The sequence below is a fragment of the Haliotis rubra genome, unplaced genomic scaffold, assembly GCF_003918875.1.
Source record: "Haliotis rubra isolate DU_JTF1 unplaced genomic scaffold, ASM391887v1 Scf759, whole genome shotgun sequence".
In the NCBI taxonomy this organism is placed as follows: Eukaryota; Metazoa; Mollusca; class Gastropoda; order Lepetellida; family Haliotidae; genus Haliotis; species Haliotis rubra.
The window spans coordinates 359747-383031 of record NW_025767478.1 but is presented as its reverse complement, the minus strand read 5'-3'; the positions used below and the strand labels follow the sequence as shown (position 1 = coordinate 383031).

The 23285-nt window shown below is 41.8% G+C and overlaps 1 protein-coding gene across 1 annotated transcript in view; it reads right to left on the bottom strand.

Annotated features, from left to right (window-relative positions):
- Positions 1 to 6483, bottom strand: part of LOC124260269 — a 34259-nt gene extending 27776 nt beyond the window's left edge. Inside the window, exon 1 of the mRNA XM_046694528.1 lies at positions 6176 to 6483. The gene's annotated coding sequence lies outside the window, so the exon portion shown is untranslated. The remainder of the gene's footprint in view (positions 1 to 6175) is intronic.
- Between the last annotated feature and the right edge of the window lie 16802 nt (positions 6484 to 23285).

Here is a 23285-nt window from a genome sequence, read left to right as displayed (position 1 = left end):
AGAGAAACATCCAGTTAGTTAAGAGAAGACTACATTCACGTAAGTCCACATGCATCGTACATGATCCAAGGTGAGAGTGAGTGAGTGAGTTTAGTGTTACGCCGCGTTTAGCAATATTCCAACAATATCACGGCGGGGGACACCAGAAATGGGCTTCACACATTGTACCCATGTTGGGTAATCGAACCCGGATCTTCGTCGTGACGAGCGAACGCTTTAACCACTAGGCTACCCCCACCGCTCTCCAAGGTGAGAGGCAGTCGCCGGTAAACGTTAAAAAACAATATGGTTGTAAGATGATATACATGTATCGTGGTTGTGTGGGGTATTCCAATGATTGTGACAAGAATGTAAGACTATTCACCTACGTCATTCACATTGGGAAGAGAAAATAAAAAAATCCCAACCTGCCTCAGCAGTCAAATAATTACGTTTGCGTAGAGAGTTGAACAAATAGGTCTCTACAAGCTTTCCTTTTTTTCTCAACACCATCTTAAATGTCTCAAGGTCGAACAGCTTCCGTTACGAGAGGCCGTCCCCGTTGTGAAGGCGTGGCTGCATGGGCAGCCTCGGTGGTGTTTGCAACGCTGGTGAGGTGCTGGGAGGGAGATGCCATGCTGCAGTGGGTACAGAGAGGTAGGGGTGGCGGGGTGGCCAGGGAACTGGTGTGGATGTGTGTGGTCGGCCTCTAGCTGTAGGATGTGTTGTGGTGTGTGTGAGGTGTTGGACCATACTTCCGGATGGAGAAGAGTTTCTCTGACTCTGTGTCCTTCTTTATCCCCCCCCCCCCTGTCGTTCTATCCCTCCCTCCTCCTCTTCCTCCATTTCTCTCTCACAGACTCTCCTTCGTTCTCTCCATGCCTTCCACTCCCTCTCCCCCTCCTTGTCTTCCTCCACTCGTCTCCTCTTCCTCTGACTATTCCCCCTTCTCTATATCCTTTTCTCTCTCTCCCCTCCTCTTCATCTGACTATTCTCTCACAGTCTCTACATGACTCTTTTCTTCTCCCCTTCCCAATATCAATGCCTGACTACCTCTCTCTCTCCCTCAGCTTCAGGCTCGCTGACTTGGGTGACACATGTCATCGGTTCCCAACTGTGCAGATCGATGCTCATGCTTTTGATCACTAGATTGTCTGGTCCAGACTCGATTATTTACAGACCGCCGCCATGTAGCTGGAATATTGCTGATTACGGCGTAAAACTAAACTCGCTCACTTTCCCTCCGCTCTTTTTCTCCCACACTCTCCCTCTGACTCTCACCTTCTCTCTATCTCTCCCTCCCCTTGTCTTCCTCCACTCTTTTTCTCCCACTCTCTCCCTCTCTCACCTTCTCTCTATCTCTCCCGTCCCCTCTCCTTTGTCCTCCTCCACTCTTTTTGTCCCCCTCTCTCACCTTCTCTCTATCTCTTCCCTCCTCTTGTCTTCCTCCACCCTTTATCTCCCACTCTCTCCCAATTTCTCTCCTCCGTCTCTTTATACATCTTATACACAGTCGGTGTACAATGCCCCAAAATCAACCAATTAACCACTCCATCCGATCCACAAAGTGGCTCTCACGACAATCATACACTGCTGGGATGCTGCGACCAAAAAACAGCTTAAAGCTGATAACAGAGAAATCAATCATTACACAATGATCTTACAATCTAATCGAATTCAAATAAAGAAACTTCCGCAGACAGGTAAGACAGTGAGCTTCGAAATGTTTCGTAGGGCATCCCAAATTTATATTATACCTTATTCTTTGCAAATTCGGAATTAGACTAACTTTCTTTTTATAAATACGAAACAAACGGGTCACAAATGGATTAATTTCGGAAATTTCGATCAATTTCTGTAGTCATGGTCGATAGAATGTGTCTTGTACCTGTGACACTGAGCCGATCGGTTTCAGATCATTTACGCTTGGATAAACAATATGCTTCCTCCTGCGTTGTTTTATACATGGGTTTAATCTGTTCAATTTCCTTTCATCAATAAGCGTACGATTAATAGCTTAATTGCTGACGGCGATCAGTATTTGTTAAAAAGCAATTAAAGATAATCTACTTCAAAGAGATTAAGCCATTGTGGGTGATGACAAAAGGAAATAACTACCTCGTAAATCTTAATTAAGTGATAGACTCTTTAAGTAATTCATCAACCTGTCACTGATGAAGAATGGGCGGAAAATCTCACAATTTCTTGAGGTTTTTACACATCGCATGATACATTAATAAGTCAGGTAAATATTCTTTGAAGTTAACGATGTAAACATTGAGCGTCTTTATCTACTTCTCCATCTGATGAAGAGGCCGTTTTGGATAGTTAAATAATTTCTGTTACATCAATAGTTTGTCTTATAGACAACCGTATGCTCAAACGAAATAAAGCAAAGTAACCTAGCATGTCCAAAAGGATAATGTCAGAAATTCAGGTGAGCTAACAAAGGAGTGATACAGAGAACGCTTCTTTATTTTACTTATGTTTATGATGCTACTTGAACAAGACAAGTACTGTGCTGATATATACGTTGTAGCCTCGTTATTAGGCGCGGTTACGTATTCTGAAATACGTAAAGGATTACTGAAGCAATTTTAGTTGGATATCATGGAGACCTTACCCTTGGTGAAAGTTGTGTTGTGGCATGTCTCAACACTCTAGCGACAACGTATAGGCGTTATAACGAGAGAGGTGTAGCCCTATTCGGTTCATTAATTTTTATGCATACTGAACCAAGAACATTGCAGAGCATGGATGAATAGAGAGCCCAACAACAGAGAATGGCTCATAACAAATAGTATAGATCACATGACAATATGAATAAACACACAGAACATTACTCTAACTGAACCAGAACAGTGTATCCAGATGAACAGAACAGTGTACTAACAGAACAGAACAGAATACTGAACGAAAAGAGACTAACAGATCACATAGTTTCAATAAGAGTGGGGCGGTGGGGTAGCCTAGTGGTTAAAGCGTTCGCTCGTCATGCCGATCACCCGGGTTCGATTCCCACATGGGAACAATGTGTGAAGCCCATTTCTGGTGTCCCCCGCCGTGATATTGCTGGAATAGTGCTAAAAGCGGCGTAAAACTAAACTCACTCACTCACCCATTGAGATTTAGCACAGTCACTACGCACGTCTTATCTAATCACCTACAAGGAGGACCCCTGTAGACAATTACCTCCAACACAGCATGTTGTTATACAACCAGCACGGCCACTGCCTTACCAACAACTGAAACCTTTCCTGTTCCCAGAGAGTCTTACACATGTAGCTTACATTACAACCTTCTTACAACGTTATTTATATATTCTGTATTCTGTGACGCCACATCGTCAGTGGTTCATACAGCGCTAAGATTGAAATAGACACTTGTTCATTGCAACCTGAAATGACCTGTCACCAGTTAACGGGAATCGCCCCATGCTGTGTGTATGTATTAAAAGTGAGTCATGCCCCATTTTAACTCTTAGTTCACAAATTGATTACAAATTGGGATGGCGCGTACGCAAATTGCCGTTTACCCTTCTACGAGGGATACAAAAAGGTATCTACTATCTACCATTCCGGCATCCTCTCTGAAGATGTGGGTACTATGTGTGAAGCCCATTTCATTCACTGATATAGCTGAATATTGTTAAAAGCGGCGTAAAACTGAACTCACTCACTCGCTCTGACGATGTCATAAACAGAGCCAAATTGAATGTGTTAGTGAGTGTGCCTTTACGTCGCTTTTAGCAATATTCCAGCAATATCAAGACCGGCATCTGAAATGGGCGTCAGGCATTGTACCCATGTGGGGAATCGAACCCGGGTGTTCGGCGTGACGAGCGAACGCTTTAACCACTAGGCTACCCCACCGGAGCGTTATGAATTGCACAGGTACAAATACAAGAGTGCATGAAGTACTGCTTTCGGTTGAACCACGATGCTACAGCTATTCCAAGAGGCCAGTCTCAGAACCGGTGATTGATGTTGTGAGCATCGATCTGACTCGACGGTTTAAGATGAGATACAGTTATGAAGAACTTCCCGTTATAAACTAACGTTACATAGCCAACAATATAATGTTTCATACTCAACTCTACGTTTCATACACATCAGGAATAGGTTTCACATTCAAGAGCAATATGTTTCACATTAAACGGCAATAGGTTTCACACAAAACGGCAACGAGTTTCACATTCAAGGGCAAAATGTTTCACATTTAACAGCAATATGTTTCATATTTAACAGCAAAAGGTGTCACATTCAAGAGCAATAGGATTCACATTCAAGAGCAATAGGTTTCAGGTTTCACACATTTAACAGAAATAGGTTTCATATTCAACCACATTCTGGTAATCCAAACACACTTAAGTCAATTTAAGAGACGAATACTGTTTATATTGCCATAAAACGCCCGATATATTACGACAGACCCTGATATATCGAGCCACCAATTAACCAGTTAAACCACGTCCCATATGACTTGTTTGAGTGACACTACAGACCCAGAGGTGAGTTCAGCGAGACATTTATAGCTGACAGCTTCTGAATTAATAAGCACACACGCTCTGGCGCGAATTGTGTTTCCCTTTGGAAGCCCGTGAATCAACGTTTTAAGGTTCAACCCCAAACATGTAAAGTGAGTGAGTGAGTTTGGTATTACGCCGCTTGCAGCAACATTCCAGCAATATCACGGCGGGGACACAGAAATGGTCTTAACAATTTGTACCCATGTAGGGAATCCAACCCGGGTCTTCGGCGTGACGAGCGAACGCTTTAACCACTAGGCTACCCCACTGCCCATACATGGAAAGATCATCGCGTACAGAAATCTTTCTCTGTCCACCTACATTGACAAATGATGCACGGAAAGTCATACACATATTAATCCAAATTTCTACGTCGTGTGATGTATTGTTACACGGTTTGTAATAGATATTTTGTGGTGTCCCAGCATCCAGAATAAACTGACTGTAGGTTCGAATCCCATGTTTGATGTTTTGCGGTTTCTCACCACCAAACCTGCAAATTCCACTTAAAAGTGTTAAGTTTTCAACCTTTATAATTCTGGGCTTCCCGCATATTTAGACACTACCATGATACAACTGAAATCGTTAAGTTCAAGTACAAAACACACTTTCATAAAAAAATATAAAAAATATTCAATTCTAGTGAATCTGATTTACAAATGGAATTCATGATTCACAGAATTATGTTTGATTTTTTGGTTGCATGTGACCTTTAAATCAGCGTCCATATCACATGACTCGCATACTGTTGGGATTTCCTTTCAAATATCTATTTACAAAATGTCCGAGTTATTCTACGATTTCTAACAACGACAGCCCTGGTAGCTCGACTACTACCACCTGTGAACATATTGATCGACTGAAATACAAACGCAATCAGCAACCCACATTCACCTTCCACGAGAAATCGACGCCTGATCCCCGTGGTTTAAGATAGGGGAAATGTAACACGTTGGTGCTATAAGCATTGTATGTATGCTAATGACAAGGCAAGCCTACTGGCTGGGTTAGCGTGGGTCCATTCAACACTGTGGCAACCGGTGAATGCTGCTGTTACCTAATACATACAGTCGGATGTAACTGTCACTACGCTGTCACGGAGACGTGTCACAGAGGCCTATATGTGATGCTGTGATAGAGACATGGTTGTCTTTTATGTGACACTCTTCTTTGAAACTTGACACTATTTTATCCCACCCGAAATTACATTTTATATTAAATTCATGTAAGTTTGGCTGTTCAGAGGGTTATCGCAGTTTGTGCCCACGACACACGTGCATGGCGGTTTCAATGACAAATGCATGTATATGGAACATACATATATGTTATAGGCCACATATTATAATTTAACAGACAACAAATCCACAGATGCTTGTAACGCTAAAAACTGCCATCAAGGTATATACTGTCACTGACGGGGTCTTAGGTCTTTATATAGTACTAAGACCCCGTCAGTGACAGTATATACCTTGATGGCAGTTTTTAGCGTTACAAGCCCCTGTGAACAAATCATTTTAAAATATCACCAAACTTCAAGAAATAAAAAAAACGTTAGTATTAAGAACTACTGTCGTCCTAAGCGGGTGTAATTTAACTTCAACGGGTGATAAGGTTTGATTTCTGTAAAGGTCGGAGATAATAATGACATTTGATTCTAAAATACTTACCAACAATAAATGTATATCCAATGAATATCCAGTTTATCAGTGCACTGTCCACTTTTGAGAACACGCTTAACAGTCCCGTGTTAAATCCACGAGCGGCGAGTTGGTGTGGTTCGCTCGCTAGCTTCCTTGACTAAACTGTCACAGCTCTCAGCCTCACCTATACTCCTACCGTGATATGTCTGCCATTCAAAATCACCCACCCGAGTCACCGAGGCATAAAATCCTTACCCTCGGGCAAACCAGCTGAGGGTGATAACTAACAGTAGCTCATTGCAGCTTTCACGTCTGCAAACAGCCAGCAGCGAAAATAGAACCCACGTGATTACTTCTCCAGCCAATCAGATTCATATGGTGAAAACGAGGCGGGGCTTTCACGGATCAACGCTTCGGGACCTGGGTATTGTCGTACTTTAACGTGATTTCAACGTTTATGATTTTCTTGCAAAAACGTTGATGATATTTTAGGTTATATAACAAAAGGTAGAATTATTCAGAAATGTCGATTTTACAGAACCAAACGCTTCAGAACATTTTCAAATGAAAGAGTTTAAGAGTTGAAGTTACAAAGGGAAGTAACCGCTCTACGACAATACACTCGTAAATGGCGAATACAACAGACAAGCTTGAAGGGACAGATTGTTCTGCGTACCTATCGCAGCGATAGCTTCAGACTGAACTTAGGGATTGTTCCATTAGCTAAGGAAAGGGACGTTAATCGTGCAGATAGGACCTACCGACAAAACATTTCAACACAATATTTGCCGTAAATTAAAGCGTGACTTTAACCCAGGGTCATATCTCTGACTAATTTCACTGTGAATCAGAAGAAAATTAAAATGTTTATAAAAAACATATTCCACCTTTAGAAATGCATGATCCGCACACATTGCCCGACTCGGTGGCAGGGTTCTGCTTGCCGCTGTGTTTTCGATGCATGTTTAGCTACTTTCCTAGGAAACATCAATCGCGTATTATATTTACAGGCAAGGGAACAACAAATTTGTTCAACTCAAAGATCCATTCTTTCCGCTTAAATTTGTGTTTCTGACGTTAATGTCAATCATTTAATTTTAATTTAAAATGACTTTGACGACTTTTCAGTCATTAAGTACACAATCATATCTAACAGCGATTTAACAATATATTGACCTGGTTTGTTATTAGTAATGAAAATCAAATTGACGCTTCAGATCGGTAAGCATATTGTTTAGGACCTGTATTTTCTAGTTTTTACAAACTTTTTAGGAAGGATTGTTCAACATTGGTTTCGTCTTGAAACAAGAGGGGTTAGACAAGTGCGATTAAAATACTAAAAGATAAAAAGTCGTGAAGTTGACAAAAGCACAGCGATATAGATAACCGGATTTTCATGTATAGATAAACAGTGAGTTTTAAACATTAACGTCGCATCGGCGACTATATTGCGATTAAAATGGATCCAAATATGTCGATGTGGACATAACGTATAGCGATATAGATGAAAATAGTGAATATGATTATAACGATAAATAATAATGAACATAGGGATAAACATTAAAAATGATAATGAACAGATTAGTTAACGCCGTCGTATGGTTGGTTAAGTTATTTTGGCCTTTTCGCTGGTAAGTTACAACTTTTTAATGACAACTTTCAATCCGAGTTTTATTCTTATGCAATACAAACGAACACTTTCACAAACGAATATAACCTTAAAAGTCGGACAAAGCATCCATCATCCCTCGAGGCGACTTTGAAATCGACATGCATGTCGATTTCACTTAACAGTCAATTACACCTGTCACCAAGGTCAATGACAATACAATACCCCGCCCACTCAAAACAATCAGAAATATTTACCTTGTATTTCATACCCCTAAGTAAGAAAATGAAACCTTATGTCAAATCCCTTGCGTAAAGGACTCAGAGGATCATTGAGAGCATCGTCTGTTAATTTCATGGTTCATTAACATTGACGTTTTGTCCGGGCCTACAAATGTAGATTTCAAGTGCAATTTACCACCCATGTACATTTCGAGATTCCGGGATGTGTGTGTTTGTCAAGGTAACAAAGAGACAATGGCAAGTTTGCTTGTGTTACGAGAAGCGTAATGAGTTTGAAAATCTATTCTTATCTTACACACCTGGGCTACTAGCCATGGAGGTATTAGACGGGGGTAAAAACGTTTACTTTGTAGGAGGTCCGGTGATGAAGTAGTTGATTGTGGCATGTGTAGTCTGTTTGGATGGCGACATGTGTAGTAGAGGGATTTTATTACACTGATATGTTTGCAGACAAAGCCTGTATTCTATGAGTGAGGGGGTTTGATTTTAAACAACTTTAACAAGTACTCCTTCAAATGAATAATAAAATCTAGTTTTACGCCTCTTTAAAATTCGAGTTACGTCACGACAGGGGAGATATCGATAGTTTGGGGTAGAACAAAAGCCCCAGACCCAAAGTCTCTGCTTACGAACACAACCACCCATCCAACCACTCTCCGCCACCAGCACATTTTGTTACTTCTTCTCCGTATACAGGGACATGTGTCACACCTATTTACCATAAAAGTATCTGTGAAACGTACATAACAGCGACAGTCATGCACAAGCCCTTTCCAACAATCTTAAATGCATCTTAAAATAATTGACCATTTCTTGCAACTACCTTTTCTGTCGTCGTTCCACATACGCACACACGGAAACGCCTATGTTAACGTGAAGTCAGTGGAATGCTAGGTTTGAACATGACTTGTGCAACTTGCATATGTCGATTATAAAAAAAATAAAAAATTAATTGCTCGTGTATCGTAGCATGACGCAGCCGTTGTTAGTTGGCTATTAAAAGTATTCAATATATGCCTATATGAACAGGAGCATGTGCGAACTGAACGCTGAGAGCGCGGCGTATTGGTCTCTCCGTTGTTGCAGAACAGTGATAATCTGGATGTGATGTCACAACATGTTAGTTTTGATGTTTACAGCCAATATTTAAGGCGTTGTCATGTCTTAACCGTTGATGTGACAGCTAATAATATACTCATGCCAATAATGGTTGTCATCCCAATTTTTTTAATTGGAGAGGGATGGGGGGGAGGGGGTGACAACCATTATTGGCATGAGTATATGATTGTACTCTGCCGATCACAACTGTATGTCACATATCAATAGTGACGTGATGCCGGTGGGGGTAACGACGTTCCTGTAGGCGTAATTCTTTATTTACTGGAAACTGTCTACCGGCTCAACGGTTCACGTTGGAGTGAGTGAGTGAGTTTAGTTTTACGCCGCACGCAGCAATATTCCAGCTATATGGCGGCAGTCTGTAAATAATCGAGTCTGGACCAGACAATCCAGTGATCAACAGCATGAGCGTTGATCTACGCAAATGGGATACGATGACATGTGTTACTGAAGGTTCATTCTAGTCCGGACCTTCACTGATCCCATGGGTTACTGAAGGCCTCTAACGACAAGCATGGGTTACTGAAGGTTCATTCTAACCCGGACCTTCACGGGTGGAGACAAGCATGGGTTACTGAAGGTTCATTCTAACCCGGACCTTCACGGGTGGGTTTACGTTGGAATAGTCATCTAAAAGTTCGAAATTAACCGACGAAGAGTTGCGCCCCTTGAGTGCGCGTGGATCAGATGATTGCGGTCTTAATTGGCATTGGTGAAGCTTCTTAGTTTTCCTTTGCCCTCGGTATTGCTTCTGGCATTCAACTACATGAAATTCTGTTCTTAGTAGAACCTGACACGCTAAAAGTGGGGATAGGGGTGTAGGTGTCCACTCACCCACCCACCCACCCACCCATCCATCCACTCACTCACTCTCACAATACTGTTGAATGTAGCTTAAACTCACTCACTCACCCACTCACTCACTCACTCACTCACTCACTATTCTGTAGATCAATATATTCCAGACACAACATGTAGTGCAAATCAACACGACATTCAGTGCAAAAACAGCAACTGTTCTCAATTGTCAATCAGCAGACCATGCCTATGCCAAACAATTCCAATCATTTCAAAACATATTTTTATACACTTGGCATGTTCACGTCCATAATATGCAAGGGATCAATATAACATAATTAGTATTGTACATATACCTGTGCTAAAGGTAGCATGGTGAATTATGAATACAACTAATTAACTATTTTAGCATATGAATGACCATAGCTCATTTCCATGTACATTAACATAAAAATTATTTTTATAAATTATTACAATCATTAAATTTGGTATTGAATTGGTTTTTTGAAATATGGAAGCAAATATTAACTTTTAGTAGTAAAAACGTAGTGATTGTGTATCACTAATATATATTCAGATTAATCCTTTGTTGCGTGTCCAACAATTTGAAAACATAAATTAAAAAAATTAGAATAATAAAAGTAAATTTATTACGTGCACGTCCGCTTTGTCAAAGTGAATCGACAAAATACGGGTGTAAAAACGTAGTGATTCAGTATCCCTACTATATATTTAGATTAATTCTTTTTTGCGTGTCCAACAATTTGAAAACATAAATTACAAAAATTTGAATATGAAAAGAAAATTTATTATGCGGACGTCCGCTTTGTCAGAGTGAATCGACAAAATACACATATGTTAAAGATCAAGTTCATCTTCGTACTTTGTTTCATAGTCGTGTACAAAGCATGTATGTTTAGGTTTCCGCAGAACAAAGAGCTTATCTTGTAAACATGTTTAAAAAAGTGTTAATTTGTTTTTCCACAGTCAACGACAGAGAACAAACATCTTAACGTCATCTTTTCAAAGTCAATGACCAGGATCGTGTTTTGGCATTTTCAATTAAGGAGATAAGCATGTACATTCTGACTCACGGATACCTCATCGCTGACAGACTCAATGAACAGCGAGCCCTTGTGACAATATTTCCTCACCCACCACGACTAATTAGGGTTCTCCCAGCCTACCTGGCATGTCACCCACCCCCAAACGTAATTCCTGACCCCTTAAGAAATTATTTGTCAACAATAATAACCTTTCACCTCGATAATAGCATGCTTTCTCTGCGAATCAACACCACGGAGTATTCTCTATACCCCGAGGGGTTTGCCAAGCCCCCAACCCACCACCCGTCCCCTAATTTCGTAACGCCGGGTAACGCTTCCTGTTGACGGGTCAATGCCAACGCGTTAGTTCGTTAGGCTGAAACTTAATTACGTACATTCACCGAGGTGAAGGGGTGACTCTGAGCAAGTTTTGAGGATAATACAATTTTGGGTGTGACAAAAAGAAGTTGTGAGGTTGATAGTATCTCGCGATGACACCGTGTCGACTGAGATTCAATTATCAGCTGAGAATCTGACTTTATAAAAGATAGCTGCGAGGGTAATAGTATTAAGATTGGATAACGAAACAGGCTTTGGCGACAATAGTGCATTTAATTATATCGTGTCAGCGGCAGATTACTTCTTATTTGATAAAATCAAGCATCTATTGGATATAGTTGTCAGGAAAATGTGTTTTAGATCTGATAAGAAAACTATTGTGAAAACACACACGAGGCATATGGGGATGGGCTAAACCTATTGTTGACAAGGCGGTCGACAAAATATGACAGAAGTGTATTCAGTACATACACTTTATACACTTCAAGAATAATTCCCACGCCTTTTATCCTTAAAACAGTGTTTTGTAAATTTCAGCACTAGAGTCAAAATGGAGTACAGTTTTCAGCGACTTAGATATCTGTTTATAACACAACAATGAAAAGAAAATGAACATTGGGTCCAGGGAAAGATTTTGCAGATTCATACCATTATTTGTTGAATTTTGTGATTCAATGAATCAATGACAAGTTTCGCATCTCCGTTTTAAGTAAGCGACTATCAGTTTTCAAAATGTAGTTCTTAGAAACATCTACTTTGGAGAATTGTTCTCAATTCCATCGGGAAATGGTGCAATATTACACATGGACAACTGTTGAATATTTCGCTGCCCCAAAAGACCTCTGTGAATTTTTTTTGTTTCAGTGGCATTCTAGAAGTTAGTGGTGCAGAGACGGTATAAGAATCTTTGCCGAAACGCCGCCACTGTCAAATATAGACGTTCATCATCCATAAAGTCTTGTCATCTTCAGACCTCTGTGAAGTCCTCATTATCCTTTGTCTATGTACTTGAATCAATAATATTCGTCGAAAAAGAATTTAATAATTATCCCCAACCTCCACCCCATCAACCCTACCCCACCCCACCCCAAACACCCCATCAACCCTACCCTACCCTACCCTACCTCAAACACCCCATCAACCCTATCCCTACCCCACCCTACCTCAAACACCCCATCAACCCTACCTGAAACACCCCACCCCCTCAAACACTCCATCAACCCTACCCCATCCCACCTCAAACACCCCATCAACCCTACCCCACCCCACCTCAAACACCCCATCAACCCTACACCCCCCTACCCCACCCCTCAAACACCCCATCAACCCTACCCCCCCACCCCACCTCAAACACCCCATCAGCCCTACCCCACCCCACCTCATACACCCCATCAACCCTACCCCACCCCACCTCAAACAGCCCATCAACCCCTACTCCAACCCACCTCACATCACCTCCCCACCCACCCCGTCAGCCCCACCTCACCCCACCTCACATCACCTAACAAATCAACCCACCCCACCCCATCTCACCCGACCAACTATAACGACCATGTGCCAACACCACACTACTCGTATTCGTCTATGTACATTACAATACTGTGACGGCTCAGGGTGTCTGTATTAAAAGTGTATTGAGACCCCCGCGATCCACCCGTCAACACCACCTAGACATGGGTTGTGTGTGTAAATGAGGGATACCTCAGAACGCTGATGTCAACTCCGGATTATTTTCACATTAGTTTCCGTGACATAAGATACGACAATGACGACGTATCGCTACACCATTACTAACTGGCGGGATGGAGTTCTTGCAGGTCACGCACAGGGATTTGTGTAACGATTATGGGTTTCAAAACGAGAAGCCCTGTGGCCACCCGAGTCTACCCTGGTTCTTCAAGTCAGCGGGTAGCTGGATCTGGGGAAGTGTCATAAGGACGTGTAGCGCTCCAGGTACCGGTATGTGTGGTGATCGGCGTGGGGTTGGCGGTGTAGGGTGTGGGGCGGTGTAGGTGTTGAGGGGGAGGGTGGGGGAAAAAGGTTTTTTACTTAGCTCAGGTTGATGTATGACTGAAATAACGCCTAGATGACGAATCAACGTCATTCACAATTTCTAGAAAGCCCTTCAAGTTTTATTTAAAATCTTCTTTGTTTGTTTGTGTGTCGTATTTAAATCACAAACAGCACATGACTGACCTCATAACATAGACGTAATATCACTGTTAAAAAGTTGTCTGAATCAGACATCATATACCGTTATATGATATGTAATTTTAAGCATAACTCCTACATAAAAATATACACTTTAAACTTTGATATTATTTCATCCTACATCACTCGTGTAATAACAGAACTTTGTTTTACGTTAATGCATCCTGCATCACCCTGACTCGTGTAATAACAGAACTTTGTTTTACGTTAATGCATCCTGCATCACCATGACTTGTGTAGTAACAATACTTTGTTTTACGTTAATGCATCCTGCATCATTCTGTGTATATAAAAACAAACTTTGTTTTACGTTAATGCATCCTGCATCACCCTGACTCGTGTAATAACAGAACTTTGTTTTACGTTAATGCATCCTGCATCACCCTGACCCGTTTTATAACAGAACTTTGTTTTACGTTAATGCATCCTGCATCACCCTGACTCGTGTAATAACAGAACTTTATTTTACGTTAATGCATCCTGCATCACCCTGACTCGTGTAATAACGGAACTTTGTTTTACGTTAATGCATCCTGCATCACCCTGACTCGTGTAATAACAGACGTATGTTTTACTTAACTCTGTAGTTTTAGGATTGCTGTACCCTGCTGGGTTGCAGATTCCTGACATGCCAACAGCCGTGCGAGTGATCCCAGGTGTTGACAGGCAGTGTTGAGGCAGTCGGGGGAATACCCCGCACCCCTGTGACGAATGTGTCACAGTCCTGGCACCGAGCCTTCACGTAACCCGACCTGATACATCGGCCACGCTGCCGTCTCTACTGTCTTAGAGGCTGCCACTACAGCCATACCAGGTTAGTGAGTGAGTGAGTGAGTGAGTGAGTGAGTGAGTGAGTGAGTGAGTGAGTGAGTGAGTGAGTGAGTGAGTGAGTGAGTGAGTGAGTGAGTGAGTGAGTGAGTGAGTGAGTGAGTGAGTGAGTGAGTGAGTGAGTGAGTGAGTGAGTTTTACGCCGATTTTAGCAGCATTACAGCAATATCACATTGTGCTCATGTGGGGAATCGAACCCGGATCTTCAGCGTGACGAGCGGACGTTTTTACCATTAAGCTACCCCACCGCCCCGCATATCACGTTAACCCGTCTTTCGGTGTATAACTAAATCAAACTTCTATGTATCGGGCACTGGTTATTATGTGGATGTCTGGGGCACAATAACGTCCAGATAGACTCACTTATTGGTTTGTTGGGGTACAGTTCCAAATTTCTAAGAGTTGTTATGTACAAATTCGTTGTTTGTTTGTTGTTTAACACCACACTCAACAATATTCCAGCTATATGGCGGCGGTCTGTAAATAATCGAGTCTGGACCAGACAATCCAGTGATCAACATAATGAGCATCGATCTACGCAAATTAGATACGATGACATGTGCCAGCAAGCCTGACCACCCTATCCCGTAAGTCACCCATTACGACAAGTATGGGTTGCTTAAGACCAATTCTAACGCATATATAGAGAGAACGCCAATATATTCACCGTTGACACCCACTCTTTAATAAAAAAAACCCCACAATGCTAAAATAAATAATATAGGTTTTTTTAAATACACAACTTCAAGCGCAGCTATAATCTGATGAACATTTGAAAATGTCATTGAACGTTGAGTATCTAATCAGTTATATCATCAATAACCTCGTCCCCCAACCAATATCTCAGGTTCAATACAAACATGTGTCACGGTACACCTTTGAAGTGGATGAGATCTGAGCAGCTCATCTGTACACGCAGTAGTACACATGCTGCAAGCCACGCCCCTTTTCCCGTGCAACAGGTGCCGAGTCGAACGAGGCGATGGTGTTTATTGGCGTGCAGCTAAAACATGTCAATTTCAGAAATATACAAGCCATCGGCACTATTTGATACGCTTGACAAGCACAACTGCAGGTGTTACTCGTGAATACGCGTGTTTGTGGAGCAATTTGCACCAACTTGCTATCCGCATGCATATATTTCAACCTGTCAAGTTGAGTGTAAACACAACCAACTATATAACTAAGAAGATAGAAATTTAGGGTAAATGTTATATTGCACGGTTTGGTGGCGCACGAGTGATTTTTGCGCAACTGTTCAGCGCAATGTAATAAAACCCGTTCTGCTACAAGAAACCATCACTATATGAGCGTCATGTAAGGAATTGCACGTGACTCTCAATACATATGCATGGAAAAACTCCAAGAAAAGCATCCAATTTAAAATAGGCTATTTTTATTTCCGCTTTAATTCAACGTCTTTTAAAGTTTTGAAAGGATGGTTAAGTTGCTGTTCAATTCTCACCCGTTCATCCGAAATAAATATTGCTTCCTTGTCAATTAAGTTCTGAAAAAGAGAACATGTTAAAGCACATTCCGAAATGGCTGTTTTAATGATTTGTGTTCTCATGCATTAGGGTATAATTCTGATCTTTTTTTATTTCATGCGCTTAGGGATAATTCTTAAATACGTTTTCTGATTCAATTTATGATTAAATTGAAAATACGATCAATTAAATTTGAATTATCACTATTTCCTCCAGTTGTATAATGCCTTTGGAAACGATCATGTTAGTTGTATCAAGAATTTGATGCATCAGTGAGTGAGTTAGTTTAGTTTTACGCCGCTTTTATAGAAATATTCCAGCAATATCACAGCGGGGGACACCAGAAATGCGCAGAGCGTGTAAAAATATCCACTGGCCAACTTCCGGTTTGGTACCGAGAGTGAACACACTCTAAAGAAAACAAAAATCAAAACAAATATATAGTTTTATGTCAAATGCAACTGATTTGATCCCATTTGATTTATGAAACAAAGGCCGGGATTAGTTAAATAAATAGCTTAATTTATGTTAACAAGCTCTTGTATAAAGACATCTCACCACCACCGTCCTTCCCGCACATCCCCTTCTCACAACTAAACAAACACATCTCTGATGGAATTGCAACCAAAATAGGACATCAATTATTGAAAAGCAGAGGCAAATGGAAGTATGTATCAGATATGAACAGTTGTCAAAACGTAAATAATTTTCATAACTGCTTTTATTTAGAGTGTACTAGTATTTAAACCATCGGTAAACATACGACCAAACCGGAAACAGGCCAGTGGATATTTTTCACAAGCTCTGTTCGAATCCCGTTTCGCTCCGATGACGTTTGTAGGTACGACAACACAATGGCACCAACACTCATGGGGTCCACAAAGAAAACGTCTTTGACCGAATCATCTCGGGCGTTTCTCCCCCACGCCGTGATATGCATGAAATAATATTCCAAGTGATATTATACCAAACTGGCACCTCACTCACTCACCATGGCACATACACAACCCAGTCAGTCCATTTATCGATGCTCATGCTGTTGATCACTGGATTGTCTGGTCAAGACACGATAATTTACAGACCCCCGACATATAGCTGGAATACTGCTGAGTGCGGCGTTAAACAACAAACCAACCAACCATTTTTCCAATCTCTCCATTGGTGTCTCATAATCCACAGACCAACTGTTGTGGAAAAAAAGTTGAAAAATTCGCTTATCATCAAACATAGCTATTGAAAAACGATGTTAACCTCTTGCACACGTGATACAAAAAACTCCAACACAACTATGTCTGTTTTTTGTTAAAATAAACAAGCATTTTGAAATAAACAAGCGGTTTACATTGCCTCAGTATGAAACAGCAAACCAGAGTGGCACGACCTTGAGCTATATACTTCAAGATAAATAGATCCATTCACCCCTTCTGAGGGAATTGCACAAGCAAGGTGCTGTTCTGACACCCCCACGATTCACGACCTCTAGTGTGGCGAATGTGCCCGCTAGAGTCGGTTGTATGAAAACACCACCGAACTGATTATAGGGGCAAACCTTAGAGCTACACAGCGAACAAATAGTGTATTGAGGAATATGGTGACAGGACAATAGCATTCGTCGGTCTGTGATATACTGTCACAAGTGCGCGGCCGGGTTAGGGAGCGACGATGAGGGTCTAGCGGGTGGGTATTCGCTTGAAAAACAAATTTCCCTCTCTGTGAGTGAGTGAGTTTAGTTTTACGCTGCTTTTAGCAATATTCCAGCAATATCTCGGCCGGGGAAACCAGAAATGGGCTCCAGACATTGTACCCATGTGAGGAATCGAACCCGACTCTTCGGCGAGACGAGCGAACGCTTTAACCACTAGGCCACCCCTCACTCCCCATGATACATGCGTTGATACAATACCATGTGTGATGGGTGTCACCTGCGGCGGCAGGACACGACCATTTGTTCTGGAACACTTGCTTCCATCACTGTTAGGGATTCATAGATGCATGCCATGATGCAATCGGAATCGGTCAGTCGGCTTAAAGTTTACATTTCGTACGATTGCAAATGGTTTATTCGCTTTTATAATCAATCAATCTCGGTGTATATCATATTGTGTATTTGTGTATGTGTTCACCAACAATCAACTTTACATATCGAGTTGACTTAGAGTGTTTGAGTTGGTATGGTTTTACGCCGCTTTTAGCAGTATTCCAGCAACATCACGGCGGGGGACACCAGAAAGGCTTCACACATTGTTCCTATGTTGGGTTCGAGCCTGGATTTCCGACCTAGCGGGGGCGGTGGGGTAGCCTAGTGGTTAAAGCGTTGGCTCGTCACGCCGAAGACCTGGGTTCGAATCCCCACATGGGTACAATGTGTGATGCCCATTTCTGGTGTCCCCCGCCGTGATGTTGCTGGAATATTGCTAAAAAACTACCCACACCGTCCCTTGATTTGTGGAACTGGAACTTACAAATCACGTGATCATAATAATGTCCATCTAATCAACTTTCTGCCCCTCGTTGTGATGCTGCAAGAAATATTGCTAAAATCAGAATCGAAACATCACATACCAAAAGACGGCTTTATTCATGTGTAGTTGGTGCACGTCGAGATTACGCAATTAAAGAGTTTCGGATGACAGAATTTATTACTTTTAAATACGACAGCCATAATATTTCATGACTTGAAAGACACGCTCTAAATATGAAGCGATTATTCTGAACACACAGTTGGGACCCTCACGGACGTCTAAAGCTTCCACCCCAGTCTACCAAAGTCAGGATTAAGATGGGAAATTATGCTTGACAATGAAACTTTTTATGATGTATTTCGACACATGATTGCCAAGCGAGTCCCTATTCACACCTAACTGTATGTAATTTGTTGTCGGCTGGGGATTTCAGAGTTGATCCGGTACGTGCAAAGTGTAAATAGCGTCGTATATCAACCCGTTGCTCGGAACTTGACATCAGCCTTCGCTAAACTGTGTGATAGATTCTTAAAGTATCGTCGATGTTGGGCTCCTTAATTCCTGTCTAAATATTCATCCACGTGGATATGTGATGATTGGAATCACTGAAAAACGACGAGCAGGACCGTGTGTTCACGGGTGTGTAGGTTAGTTTTAGTGAGTGTAGGTGAGGTGAGGTGAAATTGGGTTTAACGTCGTGCTTGAGAATATTTCGCTCATATGACGACGTGCACGCGTGTGTATGTGTATGTGCGGCGGCTTGTACTAGCCCAGACTTAAGCTGGTTTTATAGTGCTAGCCCACTGAGATACCATGCCGCAGTGAAGCATGAATACCCCACTCAGACACATTATACTGACTCCGAGCCGACCAGTCCTTGTTGTACCCATTAATGCCGAGCGCCAGGCAGGGACCAAAAAGTACCATATTTTAACGTCTTTTGGTATGACGCGGTCGGGGATCGAACCCGCGACCTTCCGTTCTCGGGCGGCTCTAACCACTACACCACGGAGGCGGTTAGTGAGTGTACGTAACATTGCCTTATGTAGATTGCCTGGTTAAGCTCCACTCAGTGGATAGGCTCACTGGTTGGTGAGACAAACTAGTTGGTTAAAACTCTCTGGTTAGGCTCATTGGTGAGACTCTGTAGTTGACTTATTGGTCAGACGTACTGGTTAAAGTGAGTGAGTAAGTATGGCTTAACGCCGCTTTTAGCAATATTCCAGCAATATTACGGCGGGGGACACCAGAAATGGGCTTCACACATTGTACCCATGTGGACTGGTTAAAGTAACTGGTTAGACGTACTGGTTAAACTCCCTGGTTAGATGGACTGGTTAGACTTACTGGTTAAACTCACTGGTTAGACGGACTGGTTAGACGTACTGGTTAAACTCTCTGGTTAGACGTACTGGTTAAACTCTGGTTAGACGGACTGGTTAGACGTACTGGTTAAACTCTCTGGCTAGACGTACTGGTTAGACGTACTGGTTAAACTCACTGGTTAGACGTACTGGTTAGACGTACTGGTTAAACTCTCTGGTTAGACGGACTGGTTAGACGTACTGGTTAAATTCACTGGTCAGACTGGCTAGACGTACTGGTTAGACGTACTGGTTAAACTCACTGGTCAGACGGACTGGTTAGACGTACTGGTTAAACTCACTGGTTAGACGGACTGGTTAAACTCACTGGTTAGACGGACTGGTTAGACGTACTGGTTAAACTCACTGGTTAGACGGACTGGTAAGACGTACTGGTTAAACTCACTGGTTAGACGGACTGGTTAAACTCACTGGTCAGATGGACTGGTTAGACGTACTGGTTAAACTCACTGGTTAGACGTACTGGTTAGACGTACTGGTTAAACTCACTGGTTAGACGGAGTGGTTAGACTCATTGATTAGACTCTCTGTTAGACTCATTGATTAGACTTTGTGTTAAATCTCTCTGGTTAAATTCACTGGCTAGATTCTGTGTTAAAACACTCTGGTCAAACTCACTGGTTAGACTCGGTGTTAAAACTCTCTGTTAGCCGTGCTGGTTAGAAGTTAGAAGTCACTAGTTAGACTCTTTCGTTAGACTCTCAGTTTAGACTCACTGTTTAGACTCCGTGTTAAAAATCTCTGGTTTGACGCTGGGTTAAAAAATGTCTGGTTAGTGCACTGACTGGTTAGATCCCCCATTAAACGCCCTGGTTAGACTTCCATTGGTGAGATACCCCTGGTTAGATCCCCTTGGTAAGACTTTCACTATCCGAGAAGTTGTAGTAAGGCCGACTAGAAGAAGGCGCACACTATCCTATGCCTACTCCAAGAAAGTGTTATCGTGCTTGTCATCGTGTATAAACAACCCGTGAAGGTCCGTGTTAGAATTGATCTTCATCAACCCATGCTTATCGTAAGAGGCGACTAACAGGATCGAGTGATCAGGCTCGCTGACTTGTTGACACATGTCATCGTATCCCAATTGTGTAGACTGATGATCATGCTGTTGATCACTGGATTATCTGGTCCAGCCTCGATTATTTACAGACCGCCGTCATCTAGCTGGACTATTGCTGAGTGCGGCGTAAAACTAAACTCACTCACTCGTGCACAAAGTGCACTTGTGAATATTTATGGTTTGCTTCTGGACCTGCTCCACAGGGTGTGTTTGGGAGACACTTTCCGCCAAGTACACTTACAATGAGTGAGTGAGTTTAATTTCGCCGCAGTCAGCAATATTCCAGCTCTATGGCGGCGGTCTGACCACCCGATCCCGTTAGTCGCCTCTACGACAAGCATAGTCGCCGTTAGTTCGCGGATCTTACGATGAAGCTTCCGTGGTGTAGTGGTTAGAGCGTCCGCCCGAGAGCGGAAGGTCGCGGTTTGATCCCCGACCGCGTCATACCAAAAAGACGTTAAAAATAGTCTGGGTACCAACAAGGACTTCGGCTCGGAGTCAGTATAAGTGATGGGTCATGCTTCACTGCGGATGGACCTATTCTATAAAACCAGCTTCAGATCTTCACGGGTTTCACTTACACGCATGCATTTCATAAATGATCTTCATGTTTACAATGATTTCATAAATGATCATTATGTTCATACGTATCATACGCAAGCTGCACGTGAACATGGTGCTTAACTTCCTTCCAGGTGTATAGATGCCCTGCTTTATATCACGGATCGTTTACCATAGAGAAATGCTGAAACGGGCGTAAAACGACTTTCATCCACAGTTTAGCGAATACATCCACGCGAATACAGATCCAGACAGTTCGTAACATTAAGTGGCTTAAGTTAACCGAATGACTCATTTACTGTCAAATAACGATGTTTATAAATATTTTCTAAGAACAGATCGTTATCTGAGGTAAATATTATTTTTTATTTACTTAAGTGCACATTAGCGGTTCGAACAACTACCACCTAATGCATCCAGCATAGGCATTATTGGAAAATAATTCGTAATATTACCATAATCAGTAAATGCCTTTGCAATCGACAACTAAAACGTTTCTGCATAGTACCCCCGTCTGACATTCTCTACAACAATACCACGTTATCTCCACGAAGACTTACATAAAGGCTCCTGATAATACAGACTTGCCCACATCCCGACTAAGTAAATCTCTCAATACCTGTCAGGTAGAATCTGTGCACAGACCATGCAGAGCTGTAATCAAATCGATTACATGTCATATCACATTCTGCTGACATGTAGAGGTGCTAATACACTGAATATTGCCAATTACCATCACTAAGTGCTATCGACACGCATGTATTGCTGTCAATCAAAATAACCTGCAGGTAAACCATGTTCATTATGCTATAATGCGCGCATACCTTCAACAGAATATTGCAGATGAACTAGCTGAACTCATTTGCTGCCCATATGGTAAGTATTGAATAAATTCGTCGAGTGACTCATGGTGTTTTTGAAATTTATTAAATCTGATTGGAACAGAAATTGATTGAAATTGACATTGATACAGCCAACTGTCGACACAGACATGCTGGTTTATTGAAATAGTTGTACATTTAACTGTTGACTCAGACATGCTGGATAGCTGAATTGGTTGTACATTTCACTCTCGACACATGCATGCTCGTGAGTTGAAATAGTTGTACATTTCACTGTCGACATAGGCATGCTGGATAGTTGAAATGGTTGTACATTTCACTGTCGACTCTGGCATGCTCGGTTGTTGAAATAGTTATACTTCTGACTATCGACTCAGAGTGCTGGTTAGTTGAAATGGTTGTACATTTCACTGTCAACTCAGACATGCTGGTGAGTTGAAATGGTTGTACATTTCACTGTCAACTCAGACATGCTGGTGAGTTGAAATAGTTGTACATTTCACTTTCAACTCATACATGCTGGTTAGTTGAACAGTTGTACATCTCACTTCAGCTGTGAAGGTCTGATCAATGTAGATTTCCGGGTTGCATGATTAATGCCAAGTTGATGGATGTACATCGACATCTTGTCAATATCAAACTTCTACCACATAACGTTTGCACATAAAGAACGCACATTCATCGCATAAAAGTCTGTTCATATGATTCAGACGGCGTTGAAATTGTTTTTTTAAACGAGATAAATTTTTAAATAGATTTAGAGCACTTGTTCTCACGATAGTCTGGCAAAACAGACACATTTTGCCTGTTAATCACACATTACATCTTTTTTCAGTTTTGCGAACTCAGCTTCATAACATGGCATTTTACAACTGAGCATTGTTTCGTTTTTAAAAAAAAAAATGTTTCAGATGCAGAACATATTTGTTGAGTCAGTAATGTTCATTTAATAGCCATTTACTCCTCAGCTAAGCACCTGTCCTTGGAATAAACTACTCGCTGAGACATTGCTTATTTATTAGCCTTGAGACACAAACAGTGTTACTCCGTCTGCATTGTGTCTCTTTAATTGAAAAACCAGACAAGCGCAGATAATGTCCCTTTCGTATTTTGAATTTCTTGGTGTCGTGTTTCGCAAAAATGCCTGG